A 22,357-nucleotide genomic window follows, 5' to 3' on the forward strand; every position below is an offset into this window, starting at 1 on the left:
TGCTGATGGGCGGGATGTAAATTGCCAAGAACCACTTGGGAGAAGTGTATGCTGTTTCCTGAAACAACTAAAAAACAAAGCAACAGAACGTAGGGCACTTCCACTTATGGTCCTATAGCTTAGGGAAATTAAAATGAAAAAGACACAGCCACCCCAAAGTTTGGAACGGCTCTGTTTACAAGAACCTCGTTTACAGTACAAGTTCAACATCGCAGAAAGTGAAAAATGGATAAAGAAGTTGTGGTATTTACTTACAAAGCAATATCACTCAGCAATGAAATCTGTGTCATCAGGCCCTTAGCAGCACAATGAGTGGATTCAGGTATGATGATTCTAACTGAAATAAGTCACACAGAAAAAGAAACATCATAAGATATCAGTAATACACGGAATGTAAACTTGGCTACACAGGAACTGAATTACAGAACAGAACAGGGTCTCAAATTTAGAAAACTAACTTATGCTTGCTTAAGGGGAAAGGTGAGTTGGGGTGCTGCATAAAACCAGAGATTGAAATGAGCACAGATAAAGTTCCTTAAGCCAAATATGGAATAGACAAGAGCTACTCCTTGCTCAACGAAATGGACTCAACACCGCATATTAAACGCCTAAGAATGTACCTGACTAGTAAGTATCTTAAAACCTATGGATTGCTATGTCTCCGAAAGAGAATCAAGCATGTGTACAGGGGCATAAATGCAGCAGTGATAGGATTGGAGAGGTTCGTGAGCAAATGAAGACCCTTTGAAGTCATATTGCATGGTACCCATTCCACGGGTTTCAACTACCCAGGTTTAAGGTATTCTTCCTTCAGCTAAAACATGCATGTGGAACCTAGAGTATGATCAACCATGTGATCGGGAGACGTGTTCAAATATGTCTCAGTTTTCGTACCCTGGTACTCGGGTGCAACATTCCAGACGCTTTACTAACACTCTCCCGACTTGGAGAGTCAGTCCCTTTAACCTCCTGTTTGGCCCAGTTTGCAATTTCTGCGGAAGATGAACAGGAATAGCGAGAACCAATGAGAGGCTAGCTGGAGATGTCTGGATGGGCAAATTTAACTCTCATTTCCCACCAGGAAGAGGATTTAACCAAAGGCTCAGCGTGCCGTGCCAGAACCATATTAGGGCCTGAAGACATCCTGCGGTGTTGCGGCCAGGTCACAAGAAAGCGAGTTGAAGAAAGGAGCTCAGGGGCGCTGTAATTCACAAACTTGCAGAGTTATAAATGACAGCTATCGTCCAAAAATAGACTGAAGTAAGGCTGCCAAGAGGACTTGAAAGCGGGGCAGAATTGCAGGAAACCGATTTCAGGAGGTAGACTGGAATTGCATTGAAAGCATAGGAAAAGAGGCAGAACGTCCACAATGATGCACTTGGCCAAAAAGTGCGTATGCGTTTTTTCCTGAATATATTCAGGAAAAAACGCATACGCCCTTTTTGGCCAACCAAGCAAGCTTGCAAAGGAAATCTGCACTACAATGAAGTCTCACTTCTCCCCGGTCAAAAGGGCCATCTGAAAAAAGTGTAAAATCCAGAAAGGCAGGACAGGCCATGGAGAACTGGGAGCCTTGTTATGCTGATGGGCGGGATGTAAATTGCCAACAGACACTCAGGAGAAGTGTATGGTGTTTCCTGAAACATCTAAAAAACAAAGCAACAGAGCCTAGGGCACTTCCACTTATGGTCCTATAGCTTAGGGAAATTAAAATCAAAAAGACACAGCCACCCCAAAGTTTGGGACGCCTCCGTTTACAAGAACCTCGTTTACCGTACAAGTTCAATATCACAGAAAGTGAAAAATGGATAAAGAACTTGTGGTACTTACGTACAATGCAGTATCACTCAGCAATGAAATCTATGTCATCAGGCCCGTAGCAGCATAATGAGTGGATTCAGGTATGATGATTCTAACTGAAATAAGTCACACAGAAAAAGAAACATCATAAGATATCACTAATACACGGAATGTAAACTTGGCTACACAGGAACTGCATTCCAAAACAGAACAGGGTCTCAAATTTAGAAAACCAACTTATGCTTGCTTAAGGGGAAAGGTGAGTTGGGGTGCTGCATAAAACCAGAGATTGAAATGAGCACAGATAAAGTTCCTTAAGCCAAATATGGAATAGACAAGAGCTACTCCTTGCTCAACGAAATGGACTCAAAACCCCATATTAAACGCCTAAGAATGTACCTGACTAGAAAGTATCTTAAAACCTATGGATTGCTAGGTCTCCAAAAGAGAATCAAGCGTGTGTACAGGGGCATAAACGCAGCAGTGATAGGATTGGAGAGGTTCAGTGAGCAAATGAAGACCCTTTGAAGTCATATTGCACGGTACCCATTACAAGGGTCTCAACTCTCCAGGTTTAAGGTATTCTTCCTTCAGCTAAAACATGCATGTGGAACCCAGAGTATGATCAACCATGTGAACGGGAGACGTGTTCAAATATGTCTCAGTTTTCCTCCCCTGGTACTCGGGTGCAACATTCCAGACGCTTTACTAACACTCTCCCGACTTGGAGAGTCAGTCCCTTTAACTTCCTGTTTGGCCCAGTTTGCAATTTCTGTGGAAGATGAACAGGAATAGCGAGAACCAATGAGAGACTAGCTGGAGGTGTCTGGACGGGCAAATTTAACTCTCATTTCCAACCAGGAAGAGGAAATAACCAAAGGCTCAGCGTGCCGGGCCAGAACCAGATTAGGGCCTGAAGCCATCCTGCGGTGTTGCGGCCAGCTCACAAGAAAGCGAGTTGAAGAAAGGAGCTCAGGGGCACTGTAATTCACAAACCTGCAGAGTTATAAAGGACAGCTATCGTCCAAAAATATACTGAAGTAAGGCTGCCAAGAGGACTTGAAAGCGGGGCAGAATTGCAGGAAACGAATTTCAGGAGGTGGACTGGAATTGCATTGAAAGCATAGGAAAAGAGGCCGAACATCCACAATGATGCACTTGGCCAAAAAGGGCGTATGCGTTTTTTCCTGAATATATTCAGGAAAAAACGCATACGCCCTTTTTGGCCAACCAAGCAAGCTTGCAAAGGAAATCTGCACTAAAATGAAGTCTCACTTCCCCCTGGTCAAAAGGGCCATCTGAAAAAAGTGTAAAATCCAGAAAGGCAGGACAGGCCATGGAGAACTGGGAGCCTTGTTATGCTGATGGGCGGGATGTAAATTGCCAACAACCACTCGGGAGAAGTGTATGGTGTTTCCTGAAACATCTAAAAAACAAAGCAACAGAACCTAGGGCACTTCCACTTCTGGTCCTATAGCTTAGGGAAATTAAAATCAAAAAGACACAGCCACCCCAAAGTTTGGATCGGCTCTGTTTACAAGAACCTCGTTTACAGTACAAGTTCAACATCGCAGAAAGTGAAAAATGGATAAAGAAGTTGTGGTATTTACTTACAAAGCAATATCACTCAGCAATGAAATCTGTGTCATCAGGCCCTTAGCAGCACAATGAGTGGATTCAGGTATGATGATTCTAACTGAAATAAGTCACACAGAAAAAGAAACATCATAAGATATCAGTAATACACGGAATGTAAACTTGGCTACACAGGAACTGAATTACAGAACAGGACAGGGTCTCAAATTTAGAAAACCAACTTATGCTTGCTTAAGGGGAAAGGTGAGTTGGGGTGCTGCATAAAACCAGAGATTGAAATGAGCACAGATAAAGTTCCTTAAGCCAAATATGGAATAGACAAGAGCTACTCCTTGCTCAACGAAATGGACTCAACACCGCATATTAAACGCCTAAGAATGTACCTGACTAGTAAGTATCTTAAAACCTATGGATTGCTATGTCTCCGAAAAAGAATCAAGCATGTGTACAGGGCCATAAATGCAGCAGTGATAGGATTGGAGAGGTTCGGTGAGCAAATGAAGACCCTTTGAACTCATATTGCATGGTACCTATTCCACGGGTTTCAACTACCCAGGTTTAAGGTATTCTTCCTTCAGCTAAAACATGCATGTGGAACCCAGAGTATGATCAACCATGTGATCGGGAGACGTGTTCAAATATGTCTCAGTTTTCGTACCCTGGTACTCGGGTGCAACATTCCAGACGCTTTACTAACACTCTCCCGACTTGGAGAGTCACTCCCTTTAACCTCCTGTTTGGCCCAGTTTGCAATTTCTGCGGAAGATGAACAGGAATAGCGAGAACCAATGAGAGGCTAGCTGGACGTGTCTGGACGGGCAAATTTAACTCTCATTTCCCAACAGGAAGAGGAAATAACCAAAGGCTCAGCGTGCCGTACCGGAACCAGATTAGGGCCTGAAGCCATCCTGCGGTGTTGCGGTCAGCTCACAAGAAAGCGAGTTGAAGAAAGGAGCTCAGGGGCACTGTAATTCACAAACCTGCAGAGTTATAAATGACAGCTATCGTCCAAAAATAGACTGAAGTAAGGCTGCCAAGAGGACTTGAAAGCGGGGCAGAATTGCAGGAAACCGATTTCAGGAGGTAGACTGGAATTGCATTGAAAGCATAGGAAAAGAGGCAGAACGTCCACAATGACGCACTTGGCCAAAAAGGGCGTATGCGTTTTTTCCTGAATATATTCAGGAAAAAACGCATACGCCCTTTTTGGCCAACCAAGCAAGCTTGCAAAGGAAATCTGCACTACAATGAAGTCTCACTTCCCCCCGGTCAAAAGGGCCATCTGAAAAAAGTGTAAAATCCAGAAAGGCAGGACAGGCCATGGAGAACTGGGAGCCTTGTTATGCTGATGGGCGGGATGTAAATTGCCAACAGACACTCGGGAGAAGTGTATGGTGTTTCCTGAAACATCTAAAAAACAAAGCAACAGAGCCTAGGGCACTGCCACTTATGGTCCTATAGCTTAGGGAAATTAAAATCAAACAGACACAGCCACCCCAAAGTTTGGGACGCCTCTGTTTACAAGAACCTCATTTACAGTACAAGTTCAACATCGCAGAAAGTGAAAAATGGATAAAGAAGTTGTGGTATTCACTTACAAAGCAATATCACTCAGCAATGAAATCTATGTCATCAGGCCCTTAGCATCACAATGAGTGGATTCAGGTATGATGATTCTAACTGAAATAAGTCACACAGAAAAAGAAACATCATAAGATATCAGTAATACACAGAATGTAAACTTGGCTACACAGGAACTGAATTACAGAACAGAACAGGGTCTCAAATTTAGAAAACCAACTTATGCTTGCTTAAGGGTAAAGGTGAGTTGGGGTGCTGCATAAAACCAGAGATTGAAATGAGCACAGATAAAGTTCCTTAGGTCAAATATGGAATAGACAAGAGCTACTCCTTGCTCAACGAAATGGACTCAACACCGCATATTAAACGCCTAAGAATGTACCTGACTAGTAAGTATCTTAAAACCTATGGATTGCTATGTCTCCGAAAGAGAATCAAGCATGTGTACAGGGGCATAAACGCAGCAGTGATAGGATTGGAGAGGTTCGGTGAGCAAATGAAGACCCTTTGAAGTCATATTGCATGGTACCCATTACACGGGTCTCAACTCTCCAGGTTTAAGGTATTCTTCCTTCAGCTAAAACATGCATGTGGAACCCAAGTATGATCAACCATGTGAACGGGAGACGTGTTCAAATATGTCTCAGTTTTCCTCCCCTGGTACTCGGGTGCAACATTCCAGACGCTTTACTAACACTCTCCCCACTTGGAGAGTCAGCGCCTTTAACCTCCTGTTTGGCCCAGTTTGCAATTTCTGCGGAAGATGAACAGGAATAGCGAGAACCAATGATAGGCTAGCTGGAGGTGTCTGGACGGGCAAATTTAACTCTCATTTCCCACCAGGAAGAGGAAAAAACCAAAGGCTCAGCGTGCCGTACCGGAACCAGATTAGGGCCTGAAGCCATCCTGCGGTGTTGCGGCCAGCTCAAAAGAAAGTGAGTTGAAGAAAGGAGCTCAGGGGCACTGTAATTCACAAACCTGCAGAGTTATAAATGACAGCTATCGTCCAAAAATATACTGAAGTAAGGCTGCCAAGAGGACTTGAAAGCGGGGCAGAATTGCAGGAAACCAATTTCAGGAGGTAGACTGGAATTGCATTGAAAGCATAGGAAAAGAGGCAGAACGTCCACAATGATGCACTTGGCCAAAAAGGGCGTATGCGTTTTTTCCTGAATATATTCAGGAAAAAACGCATACGCCCTTTTTGGCCAACCAAGCAAGCTTGCAAAGAAAATCTGCACTACGATGAAGTCTCACTTCCCCCCGGTCAAAAGGGCCATCTGAAAAAAGTGTAAAATCCAGAAAGGCAGGACAGGCCATGGAGAACTGGGAGCATTGTTATGCTGATGGGCGGGATGTAAATTGCCAACTACCACTCAGGAGAAGTGTATGGTGTTTCCTGAAACATCTAAAAAACAAAGCAACAGAACCTAGGGCACTTCCACTTATGGTCCTATAGCTTAGGGAAATTAAAATCAAAAACACACAGCCACCCCAAAGTTTGGAACGGCTCTGTTTACAAGAACCTCGTTTACAGTACAAGTTCAACATCGCTGAAAGTGAAAAATGGATAAAGAAGTTGTGGTATTTACTTACAAAGCAATATCACTCAGCAATGAAATCTGTGTCATCAGGCCCTTAGCAGCACAATGAGTGGATTCAGGTATGATGATTCTAACTGAAGTAAGTCACACAGAAAAAGAAACATCATAAGATATCAGTAATACACGGAATGTAAACTTGGCTACACAGGAACTGAATTACAGAACAGAACAGGGACTCAAATTTAGAAAACCAACTTATGCTTGCTTAAGGGTAAAGGTGAGTTGGGGTGCTGCATAAAACCAGAGATTGAAATGAGCACAGATAAAGTTCCTTAAGCCAAATATGGAATAGACAAGAGCTACTCCTTGCTCAACGAAATGGACTCAACACCGCATATTAAACGCCTAAGCATGTACCTGACTTGTAAGTATCTTAAAACCTATGGATTGCTATGTCTCCAAAAGAGAATCAAGCATGTGTACAGGGGCATAAACGCAGCAGTGATAGGATTGGAGAGGTTCGTGAGCAAATGAAGACCCTTTGAAGTCATATTGCATGGTACCCATTCCACGGGTTTCAACTACCCAGGTTTAAGGTATTCTTCCTTCAGCTAAAACATGCATGTGGAACCTAGAGTATGATCAACCATGTGATCGGGAGACGTGTTCAAATATGTCTCCGTTTTCGTACCCTGGTACTCGGGTGCAACATTCCAGACGCTTTACTAACACTCTCCCGACTTGGAGAGTCAGTCCCTTTAACCTCCTGTTTGGCCCAGTTTGCAATTTCTGCGGAAGATGAACAGGAATAGCGAGAACCAATGAGAGGCTAGCTGGAGGTGTCTGGATGGGCAAATTTAACTCTCATTTCCCAACAGGAAGAGGAAATAACCAAAGGCTAAGCGTGCCGGGCCGCAACCAGATTAGGGCCTGAAGCCATCCTGCGGTGTTGCGGCCAGCTCAAAAGAAACCGAGTTGAAGAAAGGAGCTCAGGGGCACTGTAATTCACAAACCTGCAGAGTTATAAATGACAGCTATCATCCAAAAATAGACTGAAGTAAGGCTGCCAAGAGGACTTGAAAGCGGGGCAGAATTGCAGGAAACCGATTTCAGGAGGTAGACTGGAATTGCATTGAAAGCATAGGAAAAGAGGCAGAACGTCCACAATGATGCACTTGGCCAAAAAGGGCGTATGCGTTTTTTCCTGAATATATTCAGGAAAAAACGCATACGCCCTTTTTGGCCAACCAAGCAAGCTTGCAAAGGAAATCTGCACTACAATGAAGTCTCACTTCCCCCCGGTCAAAAGGGCCATCTGAAAAAAGTGTAAAATCCAGAAAGGCAGGACAGGCCATGGAGAACTGGGAGCCTTGTTATGCTGATGGGCGGGATGTAAATTGCCAACAACCACTCGGGAGAAGTGTATGGTGTTTCCTGAAACATCTAAAAAACAAAGCAACAGAGCCTAGGGCACTGCCACTTATGGTCCTATAGCTTAGGGAAATTAAAATCAAAAAGACACAGCCACCCCAAAGTTTGGGACGCCTCCGTTTACAAGAACCTCGTTTACCGTACAAGTTCAATATCACAGAAAGTGAAAAATGGATAAAGAACTTGTGGTACTTACGTACAATGCAGTATCACTCAGCAATGAAATCTATGTCATCAGGCCCGTAGCAGCATAATGAGTGGATACAGGTACGATGATTCTAACTGAAGTAAGTCACACAGAAAAAGAAACATCATAAGATATCACTAATACAAGGAATGTGAACTTGGCTACACAGGAACTGCATTCCAAAACAGAACAGGGTCCCAAATTTAGAAAACCAACTTATGCTTGCTTAAGGGGAAAGGTGAGTTGGGGTGCTGCATAAAACCAGAGATTGAAATGAGCACAGATAAAGTTCCTTAAGCCAAATATGGAATAGACAAGAGCTACTCCTTGCTCAACGAAATGGACTCAACACCGCATATTAAACGCCTAAGAATGTACCTGACTAGTAAGTACCTTAAAACCTATGGATTGCTATGTCTCCGAAAGAGAATCAAGCGTGTGTACAGGGGCATAAACGCAGCAGTGATAGGATTGGAGAGGTTCGGTGAGCAAATGAAGACCCTTTGAAGTCATATTGCATGGTACCCATTACACGGGTTTCAACTACCCAGGTTTCAGGTATTCTTCCTTCAGCTAAAACATGCATGTGGAACCCAGAGTATGATCAACCATGTGATCGGGAGACGTGTTCAAATATGTCTCAGTTTTCCTCCCCTGGTACTCGGGTGCAACACTCCAGACGCTTTACTAACACTCTCCCCACTTGGAGAGTCAGCGCCTTTAACCTCCTGTTTGGCCGAGGTTGCAATTTCTGCGGAAGATGAACAGGAATAGCGAGAACCAATGAGAGGCTAGCTGGAGGTGTCTGGACGGGCAAATTTAACTCTCATTTCCCACCAGGAAGAGGAAATAACCAAAGGCTCAGCGTGCCGTACCGGAGCCAGATTAGGGCCTGAAGCCATCCTGCGGTGTTGCGGCCATCTCAAAAGAAAGCGAGTTGAAGAAAGGAGCTCAGGGGCACTGTAATTCACAAACCTGCAGAGTTATAAATGACAGCTATCGTCCAAAAATAGACTGAATTAAGGCTGCCAAGAGGACTTGAAAGCGGGGCAGAATTGCAGGAAACCGATTTCAGGAGGTAGACTGGAATTGCATTGAAAGCATAGGAAAAGAGGCAGAACGTCCACAATGATGCACTTGGCCAAAAAGGGCGTATGCGTTTTTTCCTGAATATATTCAGGAAAAAACGCATACGCCCTTTTTGGCCAACCAAGCAAGCTTGCAAAGGAAATCTGCACTACAATGAAGTCTCACTTCCCCCTGGTCAAAAGGGCCATCTGAAAAAAGTGTAAAATCCAGAAAGGCAGGACAGGCCATGGAGAACTGGGAGCCTTGTTATGCTGATGGGCGGGATGTAAATTGCCAACAACCACTCGGGAGAAGTGTATGGTGTTTCCTGAAACATCTAAAAAACAAAGCAACAGAACCTAGGGCACTTCCACTTATGGTCCTATATTTAGGGAAATTAAAATCCAAAAGACACAGCCACCCCAAAGTTTGGAACGGCTCTGTTTACAAGAACCTCGTTTACAGTACAAGTTCAACATCGCAGAAAGTGAAAAATGGATAAAGAAGTTGTAGTATTTACTTACAAAGCAATATCACTCAGCAATGAAATCTGTGTCATCAGGCCATTAGCAGCACAATGAGTGGATTCAGGTATGATGATTCTAACTGAAGTAAGTCACACAGAAAAAGAAACATCATAAGATATCAGTAATACACGGAATGTAAACTTGGCTACACAGGAACTGAATTACAGAACAGAACAGGGTCTCAAATTTAGAAAACCAACTTATGCTTGCTTAAGGGTAAAGGTGAGTTGGGGTGCTGCATAAAACCAGAAATTGAAATGAGCACAGATAAAGTTCCTTAAGTCAAATATGGAATAGACAAGAGCTACTCCTTGCTCAACGAAATGGACTCAACACCGCATATTAAACGCCTAAGAATGTACCTGACTAGTAAGTATCTTAAAACCTATGGATTGCTATGTCTCCGAAAGAGAATCAAGCATGTGTACAGGGGCATAAACGCAGCAGTGATAGGATTGGAGAGGTTCGGTGAGCAAATGAAGACCCTTTGAAGTCATATTGCATGGTACCCATTCCACGGGTTTCAACTACCCAGGTTTAAGGTATTCTTCCTTCAGCTAAAACATGCATGTGGAACCTAGAGTATGATCAACCATGTGATCGGGAGACGTGTACAAATATGTCTCAGTTTTCCTCCCCTGGTACTCGGGTGCAACATTCCAGACGCTTTACTAACACTCTCCCCACTTGGAGAGTCAGTCCCTTTAACCTCCTGTTTGGCACAGTTTGCAATTTCTGCGGAAGATGAACAGGAATAGTGAGAACCAATGAGAGGCTAGCTGGAGGTGTCTGGACGGGCAAATTTAACTCTCATTTCCCACCAGGAAGAGGAATTAACCAAAGGCTCAGCATGCCGGGCCGGAACCAGATTAGGGCCTGAAGCCATCCTGCGGTGTTGCGGCCAGGTCACAAGAAAGCGAGTTGAAGAAAGGAGCTCAGGGGCACTGTAATTCACAAACCTGCAGAGTTATAAATGACAGCTATCGTCCAAAAATAGACTGAAGTAAGGCTGCCAAGAGGACTTGAAAGCGGGGCAGAATTGCAGGAAACCGATTTCAGGAGGTAGACTGGAATTGCATTGAAAGCATAGGAAAAGAGGCAGAACGTCCACAATGATGCACTTGGCCAAAAAGGGCGTATGCGTTTTTTCCTGAATATATTCAGGAAAAAACGCATACGCCCTTTTTGGCCAACCAAGCAAGCTTGCAAAGGAAATCTGCACTACAATGAAGTCTCACTTCCCCCCGGTCAAAAGGGCCATCTGAAAAAAGTGTAAAATCCAGAAAGGCAACAGGCCATTGAGAACTGGGAGCCTTGTTATGCTGATGGGCGGGATGTAAATTGCCAACCGACACTTGGGATAAGTGTATGGTGTTTCCTGAAACATCTAAAAAACAAAGCAACAGAGCCTAGGGCACATCCACTTATGGTCCTATAGATTAGGGAAATTAAAATCAAAAAGACACAGCCACCCCAAAGTTTGGAACGGCTCTGTTTACAAGAACCTCGTTTACAGTACAAGTTCAACATCGCAGAAAGTGAAAAATGGATAAAGAAGTTGTGGTATTCACTTACAAAGCAATATCACTCAGCAATGAAATCTATGTCATCAGGCCCTTAGCAGCACAATGAGTGGATTCAGGTATGATGATTCTAACTGAAATAAGTCACACAGAAAAAGAAACATCATAAGATATCAGTAATACACGGAATGGAAACTTGGCTACACAGGAACTGAATTACAGAACAGAACAGGGTCTCAAATTTAGAAAAACAACTTATGCTTGCTTAAGGGGAAAGGTGAGTTGGGGTGCTGCATAAAACCAGAGATTGAAATGAGCACAGATAAACTTCCTTAAGTCAAATATGGAATAGACAAGAGCTACTCCTTGCTCAACGAAATGGACTCAACACCGCATATTAAACGCCTAAGAATGTACCTGACTAGTAAGTATCGTAAAACCTATGGATTGCTATGTCTCCGAAAGAGAATCAAGCATGTGTACAGGGGCATAAACGCAGCAGTGATAGGATTGGAGAGGTTCGGTGAGCAAATGAAGACCCTTTGAAGTCATATTGCATGGTATCCATTACACGGGTCTTAACTCTCCAGGTTTAAGGTATTCTTCCTTCAGCTAAAACATGCATGTGGAACCTAGAGTATGATCAACCATGTAATCGGGAGACGTGTTCAAATATGTCTCAGTTTTCCTCCCCTGGTACTCGGGTGCAACATTCCAGACGCTTTACTAACACTCTCCCCACTTGGAGAGTCAGTCCCTTTAACCTCCTGTTTGGCCCAGTTTGCAATTTCTGCGGAAGATGAACAGGAATAGCGAGAACCAATGAGAGGCTAGCTGGAGGTGTCTGGACGGGCAAATTTAACTCTCATTTCCCACCAGGAAGAGGAATTAACCAAAGGCTCAGCATGCCGGGCCGGAACCAGATTAGGGCCTGAAGCCATCCTGCGGTGTTGCGGCCAGGTCACAAGAAAGCGAGTTGAAGAAAGGAGCTCAGGGGCACTGTAATTCACAAACCTGCAGAGTTATAAATGACAGCTATCGTCCAAAAATAGACTGAAGTAAGGCTGCCAAGAGGACTTGAAAGCGGGGCAGAATTGCAGGAAACCGATTTCAGGAGGTAGACTGGAATTGCATTGAAAGCATAGGAAAAGAGGCAGAACGTCCACAATGATGCACTTGGCCAAAAAGGGCGTATGCGTTTTTTCCTGAATATATTCAGGAAAAAACGCATACGCCCTTTTTGGCCAACCAAGCAAGCTTGCAAAGGAAATCTGCACTACAATGAAGTCTCACTTCCCCCCGGTCAAAAGGGCCATCTGAAAAAAGTGTAAAATCCAGAAAGGCAACAGGCCATTGAGAACTGGGAGCCTTGTTATGCTGATGGGCGGGATGTATATTGCCAACAGACACTGGGGAGAAGTGTATGGTGTTTCCTGAAACATCTAAAAAACAAAGCAACAGAGCCTAGGGCACTGCCACTTATGGTCCTATAGCTTAGGGAAATTAAAATCAAAAAGACACAGCCACCCCAAAGTTTGGGATGCCTCTGTTTACAAGAACCTCGTTTACAGTACAAGTTCAACATCGCAGAAAGTGAAAAATGGATAAAGAAGTTGTGGTATTCACTTACAAAGCAATATCACTCAGCAATGAAATCTATGTCATCAGGCCCTTAGCAGCACAATGAGTGGATTCAGGTATGATGATTCTAACTGAAATAAGTCACACAGAAAAAGAAACATCATAAGATATCAGTAATACACGGAATGGAAACTTGGCTACACAGGAACTGAATTACAGAACAGAACAGGGTCTCAAATTTAGAAAACCAACTTATGCTTGCTTAAGGGTAAAGGTGAGTTGGGGTGCTGCATAAAACCAGAGATTGAAATGAGCACAGATAAAGTTCCTTAGGCCAAATATGGAATAGACAAGAGCTACTCCTTGCTCAACGAAATGGACTCAACACCCCATATTAAACGCCTAAGAATGTACCTGACTAGTAAGTATCTTAAAACCTATGGATTGCTATGTCTCCGAAAGAGAATCAAGCATGTGTACAGGGGCATAAATGCAGCAGTGATAGGATTGGAGAGGTTCGGTGAGCAAATGAAGACCCTTTGAAGTCATATTGCATGGTACGCATTACACGGGTCTTAACTCTACAGGTTTAAGGTATTCTTCCTTCAGCTAAAACATGCATGTGGAACCCAAGTATGATCAACCATGTGAACGGGAGACGTGTTCAAATATGTCTCAGTTTTCCTCCCCTGGTACTCGGGTGCAAAATTCCAGACGCTTTACTAACACTCTCCCCACTTGGAGAGTCAGCGCCTTTAACCTCCTGTTTGGCCCAGTTTGCAATTTCTGCGGAAGATGAACAGGAATAGCGAGAACCAATGAGAGACTAGCTGGAGGTGTCTGGACGGGCAAATTTAACTCTCATTTCCCACCAGGAAGAGGAAATAACCAAAAGCTCAGCGTGCCGTGCCGGAACCAGATTAGGGCCTGAAGCCATCCTGCGGTGTTGCGGCCAGCTCAAAAGAAAGCGAGTTGAAGAAAGGAGCTCAGGGGCACTGTAATTCACAAACCTGCAGAGTTATAAATGACAGCTATCGTCCAAAAATAAACTGAAGTAAGGCTGCCAAGAGGACTTGAAAGCGGGGCAGAATTGCAGGAAACCGATTTCAGGAGGTAGACTGGAATTGCATTGAAAGCATAGGAAAAGAGGCAGAACGTCCACAATGATGCACTTGGCCAAAAAGGGCGTATGCGTTTTTTCCTGAATATATTCAGGTAAAAACGCATACGCCCTTTTTGGCCAACCAAGCAAGCTTGCAAAGGAAATCTGCACTACAATGAAGTCTCACTTCCCCCCGGTCAAAAGGGCCATCTGAAAAAAGTGTAAAATCCAGAAAGGCAGGACAGGCCATGGAGAACTGGGAGCCTTGTTATGCTGATGGGCGGGATGTAAATTGCCAACAACCACTTGGGAGAAGTGTATGGTGTTTCCTGAAACATCTAAAAAACAAAGCAACAGAGCCTAGGGCACTGCCACTTATGGTCCTATAGCTTAGGGAAATTAAAATCAAAAAGACACAGCCACCCCAAAGTTTGGAACGGCTCTGTTTACAAGAACCTCGTTTACAGTACAAGTTCAACATCGCAGAAAGTGAAAAATGGATAAAGAAGTTGTGGTATTTACTTACAAAGCAATATCACTCAGCAATGAAATCTGTGTCATCAGGCCCTTAGCAGCACAATGAGTGGATTCAGGTATGATGATTCTAACTGAAGTAAGTCACACAGAAAAAGAAACATCATAAGTTATCAGTAATACACGGAATGGAAACTTGGCTACACAGGAACTGAATTACAGAACAGAACAGGGTCTCAAATTTAGAAAACCAACTTATGCTTGCTTAAGGGTAAAGGTGAGTTGGGGTGCTGCATAAAACCAGAGATTGAAATGAGCACAGATAAAGTTCCTTAAGCCAAATATGGAATAGACAAGAGCTACTCCTTTCTCAATGAAATGGACTCAACACCCCATATTAAACGCCTAACAATGTTCCTCACTAGTAAGTATCTTAAAACCTATGGATTGCTATGTCTCCGAAAGAGAATCAAGCATGTGTACAGGGGCATAAATGCAGCAGTGATAGGATTGGAGAGGTTCGGTGAGCAAATGAAGACCCTTTGAAGTCATATTGCATGGTACCCATTCCACGGGTTTCAACTACCCAGGTTTAAGGTATTCTTCCTTCAGCTAAAACATGCATGTGGAACCTAGAGTATGATCAACCATGTGATCAGGAGACGTGTTCAAATATGTCTCAGTTTTCCTCCCCTGGTACTCGGGTGCAACATTCCAGACGCTTTACTAACACTCTCCCCACTTCGAGAGTCAGCGCCTTTAACCTCCTGTTTGGCCCAGTTTGCAATTTCTGCGGAAGATGAACAGGAATAGCGAGAACCAATGAGAGGCTAGCTGGAGGTGTCTGGACGGGCAAATTTAACTCTCATTTCCCACCAGGAAGGGGAATTAACCAAAGGCTCAGCGTACCGTGCCGGAACCAGATTAGGGCCTAAAGCCATCATGCGGTGTTGCGGCCAGGTCACAAGAAAGCGAGTTGAAGAAAGGAGCTCAGGGGCACTGTAATTCACAAACCTGCAGAGTTATAAATGACAGCTATCATCCAAAAATACACTGCAGTAAGGCTGCCAAGAGGACTTGAAAGCGGGGCAGAATTGCAGGAAACCGATTTCAGGAGGTAGACTGGAATTGCATTGAAAGCATAGGAAAAGAGGCAGAACGTCCACAATGATGCACTTGGCCAAAAAGGGCGTATGCGTTTTTTCCTGAATATATTCAGGAAAAAACGCATACGCCCTTTTTGGCCAACCAAGCAAGCTTGCAAAGGAAATCTGCACTACAATGAAGTCTCACGTCCCCCCGGTCAAAAGGGCCATCTGAAAAAAGTGTAAAATCCAGAAAGGCAACAGGCCATTGAGAACTGGGAGCCTTGTTATGCTGATGGGCGGGATGTAAATTGCCAACAGACACTTGGGAGAAGTGTATGGTGTTTCCTGAAACATCTAAAAAACAAAGCAACAGAGCCTAGGGCAGTTCCACTTATGGTCCTATAGATTAGGGAAATTAAAATCAAAAAGACACAGCCACCCCAAAGTTTGGAACGGCTCTGTTTACAAGAACCTTGTTTACAGTACAAGTTCAACATCACAGAAAGTGAAAAATGGATAAAGAACTTGAGGTACTTACGTACAATGCAGTATCACTCAGCAATGAAATCTATGTCATCAGGCCCGTAGCAGCATAATGAGTAGATTCAGGTACGATGATTCTAACTGAAATAAGTCACACAGAAAAAGAAACATCATAAGATATCACTAATACACGGAATGTAAACTTGGCTATACAGGAACTGAATTCCAAAACAGAACAGGTTCTCAAATTTAGAAAACCAACTTATGCTTGCTTAAGGGGAAAGGTGAGTTGGATTGCTGCATAAACCAGAGATTGAAATGAGCACAGATAAAGTTCCTTAAGCCAAATATGGAATAGACAAGAGCTACTCCTTGCTCCACGAAATGGACTCAACACCGCATATTAAACCCCTAAGAATGTACCTGACTAGTAAGTATCTTAAAACCTATGGATTGCTATGTCTCCGAAAGAGAATCAAGCATGTGTACAGGGGCATAAACACAGCAGTGATAGGATTGGAGAGGTTCGGTGAGCAAATGAAGACCCTTTGAAGTCATATTGCATGGTACCCATTCCACGGGTTTCAACTACCCAGGTTTTAGTTATTCTTCCTTCAGCTAAAAAATGCATGTGGAACCCAGAGTATGATCAACCATGTGATCGGGAGACGTGTTCAAATATGTCTCAGGTTTCCTCCCCTGGTACTCGGGTGCAACATTCCAGACGCTTTACTAACACTCTCCCCACTTGGAGAGTCAGTCCCTTTAACCTCCTGTTTGGCACAGTTTGCAATTTCTGCGGAAGATGAACAGGAATAGTGAGAACCAATGAGAGGCTAGCTGGAGGTGTCTGGACGGGCAAATTTAACTCTCATTTCCCACCAGGAAGAGGAATTAACCAAAGGCTCAGCATGCCGGGCCGGAACCAGATTAGGGCCTGAAGCCATCCTGTGGTGTTGCGGCCAGGTCACAAGAAAGCGAGTTGAAGAAAGGAGCTCAGGGGCACTGTAATTCACAAACCTGCAGAGTTATAAATGACAGCTATCGTCCAAAAATAGACTGAAGTAAGGCTGCCAAGAGGACTTGAAAGCCGGGCAGAATTGCAGGAAACCGATTTCAGGAGGTAGACTGGAATTGCATTGAAAGCATAGGAAAAGAGGCAGAACGTCCACAATGATGCACTTGGCCAAAAAGGGCGTATGCGTTTTTTCCTGAATATATTCAGGAAAAAACGCATACGCCCTTTTTGGCCAACCAAGCAAGCTTGCAAAGGAAATCTGCACTACAATGAAGTCTCACTTCCCCCCGGTCAAAAGGACCATCTGAAAAAAGTGTAAAATCCAGAAAGGCAGGACAGGCCATGGAGAACTGGGAGCCTTGTTATGATGATGGGCGGGATGTAAATTGCCAACAGACACTCAGGAGAAGTGTATGGTGTTTCCTGAAACATCTAAGAAACAAAGCAACAGAGCCTAGGGCACTGCCACTTATGGTCCTATAGCTTAGGGAAATTAAAATCAAAAAGACACAGCCACCCCAAAGTTTGGGGCGCCTCTGTTTACAAGAACCTCGTTTACAGTACAAGTTCAACATCGCAGAAAGTGAAAAATGGATAAAGAAGTTGTGGTATTTACTTACAAAGCAATATCACTCAGCAATGAAATCTATGTCATCAGGCCCTTAGCATCACAATGAGTGGATTCAGGTATGATGATTCTAACTGAAATAAGTCACACAGAAAAAGAAACATCATAAGATATCAGTAATACACGGAATGTAAACTTGGCTACACAGGAACTGAATTACAGAACAGAACAGGGTCTCAAATTTAGAAAACCAACTTATGCTTGCTTAAGGGGAAAGGTGAGTTGGGGTGCTGCATAAAACCAGAGATTGAAATGAGCACAGATAAAGTTCCTTAGGCCAAATATGGAATAGACAAGAGCTACTCCTTGCTCCACGAAATGGACTCAACACCGCATATTAAACGCCTAAGAATGTACCTGACTAGTAAGTATCGTAAAACCTATGGATTGCTATGTCTCCGAAAGAGAATCAAGCATGTGTACAGGGACATAAACGCAGCAGTGATAGGATTGGAGAGGTTCGGTGAGCAAATGAAGACCCTTAGTAGTCATATTGCATGGTACCCATTACACGGGTCTTAACTCTCCAGGTTTAAGGTATTCTTCCTTCAGCTAAAACATGCATGTGGAACCCAAGTATGATCAACCATGTGAACGGGAGACGTGTTCAAATATGTCTCAGTTTTCCTCCCCTGGTACTCGGGTGCAACATTCCAGACGCTTTACTAACACTCTCCCCACTTGGAGAGTCAGCGCTTTTAACCTCCTGTTTGGCCCAGTTTGCAATTTCTGCGGAAGATGAACAGGAATAGCGAGAACAAATGAGAGACTAGCTGGAGGTGTCTGGGCGGGCAAATTTAACTCTCATTTCCCACCAGGAAAAGGAAATAACCAAAGGCTCAGCGTGCCGTGCCGGAACCAGATTAGGGCCTGAAGCCATCCTGCGGTGTTGCGGCCAGGTCACAAGAAAGCGAGTTGAAGAAAGGAGCTCAGGGGCACTGTAATTCACAAACCTGCAGAGTTATAAATGACAGCTATCGTCCAAAAATAGACTGAAGTAAGGCTGCCAAGAGGACTTGAAAGCGGGGCAGAATTGCAGGAAACCGATTTCAGGAGGTAGACTGGAATTGCATTGAAAGCATAGGAAAAGAGGCAGAACGTCCACAATGATGCACTTGGCCAAAAAGGGCATATGCGTTTTTTCCTGAATATATTCAGGAAAAAACGCATACGCCCTTTTTGGCCAACCAAGCAAGCTTGCAAAGGAAATCTGCACTACAATGAAGTCTCACTTCCCCCCAGTCAAAAGGGCCATCTGAAAAAAGTGTAAAATCCAGAAAGGCAGGACAGGCCATGGAGAACTGGGAGCCTTGTTATGCTGATGGGCGGGATGTAAATTGCCAACAACCACTCGGGAGAAGTGTATGGTGTTTCCTGAAACATCTAAAAAACAAAGCAACAGAACCTAGGGCACTTCCACTTATGGTTCTATAGCTTAGGGAAATTAAAATCAAAAACACACAGCCACCCCAAAGTTTGGAACGGCTCTGTTTACAAGAACCTCGTTTACAGTACAAGTTCAACATCGCAGAAATTGAAAAATGGATAAAGAAGTTGTGGTATTTACTTACAAAGCAATATCACTCAGCAATGAAATCTGTGTCATCAGGCCCTTAGCAGCACAATGAGTGGATTCAGGTATGATGATTCTAACTGAAATAAGTCACACAGAAAAAGAAACATCATAAGATATCAGTAATACACGGAATGTAAACTTGGCTACACAGGAACTGAATTACAGAACAGAACAGGGTCTCAAATTTAGAAAACCAACTTATTCTTGCTTAAGGGTAAAGCTGAGTTGGGGTGCTGCATAAAACCAGAGATTGAAATGAGCACAGATAAAGTTCCTTAAGCCAAATATGGAATAGACAAGAGCTACTCCTTTCTCAACAAAATGGACTCAACACCGCATATTAAACGCCTAAGAATGTTCCTGACTAGTAAGTATCTTAAAACCTATGGATTGCTATGTCTCCGAAAGAGAATCAAGCATGTGTACAGGGGCATAAACGCAGCAGTGATAGGATTGGAGAGATTCGGTGAGCAAATGAAGACCCTTTGAAGTCATATTGCATGGTACCCATTCCACGGGTTTCAACTACCCATGTTTAAGGTATTCTTCCTTCAGCTAAAACATTCATGTGGAACCTAGAGTATGATCAACCATGTGATCGGGAGACGTGTTCAAATATGTCTCAGTTTTCCTCCCCTGGTACTCGGGTGCAACATTCCAGACGCTTTACTAACACTCTCGCCACTTGGAGAGTCAGTCCCTTTAACCTCCTGTTTGGCCCACTTTGCAATTTCTGCGGAAGATGAACAGGAATAGCGAGAACCAATGAGAGACTAGCTGGAGGTGTCTGGACGGGCAAATTTAACTCTCATTTCCCCCCAGGAAGAGGAATTAACCAAAGGCTCAGCGTGCCGTGCCGGAACCATATTAGGGCCTGAAGCCATCCTGCGGTGTTGCGGCCAGGTCACAAGAAAGCGAGTTGAAGAAAGGAGCTCAGGGGCACTGTAATTCACAAACCTGCAGAGTTATAAATGACAGCTATCGTCCAAAAATAGACTGAAGTAAGGCTGCCAAGAGGACTTGAAAGCGGGGCAGAATTGCAGGAAACCGATTTCAGGAGGTAGACTGGAATTGCATTGAAAGCATAGGAAAAGAGGCAGAACGTCCACAATGATGCACTTGGCCAAAAAGGGCGTATGCGTTTTTTCCTGAATATATTCAGGAAAAAACGCATACGCCCTTTTTGGCCAACCAAGCAAGCTTGCAAAGGAAATCTGCACTACAATGAAGTCTCACTTCCCCCCGGTCAAAAGGGCCATCTGAAAAAAGTGTAAAATCCAGAAAAGCAACAGGCCATTGAGAACTGGGAGCCTTGTTATGCTGATGGGTGGGATGTAAATTGCCAACAGACACTTGGGAGAAGTGTATGGTGTTTCCTGAAACATCTAAAAAACAAAGCAACAGAGCCTAGGGCACTTCCACTTATGGTCCTATAGCTTAGGGAAATTAAAATCAAAAAGACACAGCCACCCCAAAGTTTGGAACGGCTCTGTTTACAAGAACCTCGTTTACAGTACAAGTTCAACATCGCAGAAAGTGAAAAATGGATAAAGAAGTTGTGGTATTTACTTACAAAGCAATATCACTCAGCAATGAAATCTATGTCATCAGGCCCTTAGCATCACAATGAGTGGATTCAGGTATGATGATTCTAACTGAAATAAGTCACACAGAAAAAGAAACATCATAAGATATCAGTAATACACGGAATGTAAACTTGGCTACACAGGAACTGAATTACAGAACAGAACAGGGTCTCAAATTTAGAAAACCAACTTATGCTTGCTTAAGGGGAAAGGTGAGTTGGGGTGCTGCATAAAACCAGAGATTGAAATGAGCACAGATAAAGTTCCTTAGGCCAAATATGGAATAGACAAGAGCTACTCCTTGCTCCACGAAATGGACTCAACACCGCATATTAAACGCCTAAGAATGTACCTGACTAGTAAGTATCGTAAAACCTATGGATTGCTATGTCTCCGAAAGAGAATCAAGCATGTGTACAGGGACATAAACGCAGCAGTGATAGGATTGGAGAGGTTCGGTGAGCAAATGAAGACCCTTAGTAGTCATATTGCATGGTACCCATTACACGGGTCTTAACTCTCCAGGTTTAAGGTATTCTTCCTTCAGCTAAAACATGCATGTGGAACCCAAGTATGATCAACCATGTGAACGGGAGACGTGTTCAAATATGTCTCAGTTTTCCTCCCCTGGTACTCAGGTGCAACATTCCAGACGCTTTACTAACACTCTCCCCACTTGGAGAGTCAGCGCTTTTAACCTCCTGTTTGGCCCAGTTTGCAATTTCTGCGGAAGATGAACAGGAATAGCGAGAACAAATGAGAGACTAGCTGGAGGTGTCTGGGCGGGCAAATTTAACTCTCATTTCCCACCAGGAAAAGGAAATAACCAAAGGCTCAGCGTGCCGTGCCGGAACCAGATTAGGGCCTGAAGCCATCCTGCGGTGTTGCGGCCAGGTCACAAGAAAGCGAGTTGAAGAAAGGAGCTCAGGGGCACTGTAATTCACAAACCTGCAGAGTTATAAATGACAGCTATCGTCCAAAAATAGACTGAAGTAAGGCTGCCAAGAGGACTTGAAAGCGGGGCAGAATTGCAGGAAACCGATTTCAGGAGGTAGACTGGAATTGCATTGAAAGCATAGGAAAAGAGGCAGAACGTCCACAATGATGCACTTGGCCAAAAAGGGCATATGCGTTTTTTCCTGAATATATTCAGGAAAAAACGCATACGCCCTTTTTGGCCAACCAAGCAAGCTTGCAAAGGAAATCTGCACTACAATGAAGTCTCACTTCCCCCCAGTCAAAAGGGCCATCTGAAAAAAGTGTAAAATCCAGAAAGGCAGGACAGGCCATGGAGAACTGGGAGCCTTGTTATGCTGATGGGCGGGATGTAAATTGCCAACAACCACTCGGGAGAAGTGTATGGTGTTTCCTGAAACATCTAAAAAACAAAGCAACAGAACCTAGGGCACTTCCACTTATGGTTCTATAGCTTAGGGAAATTAAAATCAAAAACACACAGCCACCCCAAAGTTTGGAACGGCTCTGTTTACAAGAACCTCGTTTACAGTACAAGTTCAACATCGCAGAAATTGAAAAATGGATAAAGAAGTTGTGGTATTTACTT

At 43.8% G+C, this 22,357-nt stretch overlaps 1 long non-coding RNA gene across 19 annotated transcripts in view; it reads right to left on the reverse strand.

The window, feature by feature from the left end:
* Nucleotides 1-22,357, reverse strand: part of LOC307181459 — a 1,863,373-nt gene that overhangs the window by 483,035 nt on the left and 1,357,981 nt on the right. The window lies entirely within an intron of this gene.

This window comes from Stenella coeruleoalba, assembly GCF_951394435.1.
Source record: "Stenella coeruleoalba genome assembly, contig: scaffold_37, whole genome shotgun sequence".
Lineage (NCBI taxonomy): Eukaryota > Metazoa > Chordata > Mammalia > Artiodactyla > Delphinidae > Stenella > Stenella coeruleoalba.